The sequence below is a fragment of the Arachis ipaensis genome, chromosome B03 (genome assembly GCF_000816755.2).
Source record: "Arachis ipaensis cultivar K30076 chromosome B03, Araip1.1, whole genome shotgun sequence".
Lineage (NCBI taxonomy): Eukaryota > Viridiplantae > Streptophyta > Magnoliopsida > Fabales > Fabaceae > Arachis > Arachis ipaensis.
In genome coordinates, this window is record NC_029787.2 from 134,056,312 (window position 1) to 134,058,312 (window position 2,001).

Genomic DNA, 2,001 nt, shown 5'->3' on the forward strand with positions numbered 1-2,001 from the left:
ATATATATATATATATATTAGTCTTTTGTTTATTCTTACCATTTTACTTTTACAGGTTTAGTTACAACTTTCAATTTACAGAATCATACATATTTGTAATATACTCACTGAATTTGCAAGTTTAGTCACAACTTACCATTTACAAAACAGATTTGTATTGAAAAAATATAATTGTAGTGACATTAATTTAATTTCATTCATCACTTTCCTATACCCAAGCCATAGCTAATGACTACAACTACAAACAAAACAAAAGAAAAACTCAAAATACTATTCCATACTTTTAAAATATTAATTTCAGCTTCTATTGCACTAATCCTCCAGCATACATTCATCTTCCAATGCTCAATGTTATTTTCATTTTCATGTCTCTCGGTCATGTTCTCTTCTTCCTCGTCATTTGTCTACACAAAAAGTCCACACCATCTATTTTCAGAAGTCTGTCACAACAACCACAAAATAAATTATGCATATATTACAAAAAGAAGATGTAAATTTAAGAAGAAAGCCATTCAAGAACTTACATTATAGTTTCGGCATCCAAAAAATAATCTCTCTGGATTTGCTTATGTTACAGACCAGCAAAGAACATGACGCATCCCACAACCACACCAGTGTGAAACCTTTCCAGCTCTAGTTCGATTTGGATTCTTTCCCAAACTTCCATGTGAATGAGACCTGTTGCAGCTTTTGGAATTTTGGCTGATACTCCTCATCATCTTCTCCAACACCCAAACAATGATGTCAATTTGGGAATTTGGCACTTGTTAGGATTTTATATTCATTAAAAGGGGCTAAATTGAGTCTAAAAATTTTTTTTCCATGTCAGGAAAATTTTATCAGGCCATGTAATGGGTCCACGTGTCACTTATCGTTCCAAGTAAGCGTGTCGTTAATGGAGATTAACAGAAGGGCTAACATGAGTCACTTATTAAAAATTGGAGGTTCAAATTGAGTCGATTGAAATTTCAAGGACCAAATTGAATCTGCCATCGAATTTTAGGGATCATTTTGAGTATTAACTCAACAAACATATGTCAATAATTTTTTATCAATAACAATCCATTTTCTTTTTTAAGTTTTCCATTCAAACGCACTAATTTAAGCTTGAAAAATCGCAAAAATTGCTAACCAACTTATCTGGTCGGCAAGATAAAGCGACGAGGTATAAATTAATATAAGAAGTTATGTAAGCAATTCGTAAACTGATCTCAAAAAATAAGTCGGATCAAAAAACAAAATGTAAAATTAACTTGAGAAAAGTACCGATTACACAAAGTCAGAACTCACAAAAAGAAAAACGATACTTGCATACAAAAGCCCGGCAAGGGCCGACCTACCGTGCTGACATCTTTCCAAAACTTAAGGTTATCAAAATAACTTAACAAAAGTGCTTGAAGTTGTAATAAAACGACAAAGCCACATTTTATAAACTACCACCTACCAAAGGTGGGGACAAAATTTTTAAGTAAAGAGTTCAAATTACGAGCTATTATAAAACAAATATGTTCATAAAAGATTTACAGGTCGGGCCATACACAGAAAAATTACAAAAGGTGGAGCTCAGCGCCAATGATAACATCTTCAGACCGAGCAGAAGAGGACGGGATCGATTTAGAGGGAAGAGGTTGTTCCTTAGGAGGGTATCGGTTGGTTTCATCATCCGTTTGAGTAGTTCCCTGATAAGTTCCCTCAACCTGAAGTCCTGACATTTTAAGGTCGGACATGGGAGTATCTTTATCTTCCTCAGGGGCTGGGACTATTTTTCCGTCCACTACAGTATTATCGGCCGATATGAGGAAAAGGTCAACCTCGGGAGTAAGAATTCGAAATTGAGCCTTCAGGTTTTTCACCATCTCATCTATCCCTTCAGTAACACTATTTTCTAATTCCTTATAGTCATCCCTTGCCTTAAAAAGCTCGTCCACCAAGTCAAGCATTCTCCCGAAGTCTTGGTCAAATTTTTGTTTCTATTGAATTTTTTTTATAAGATTTTTAACG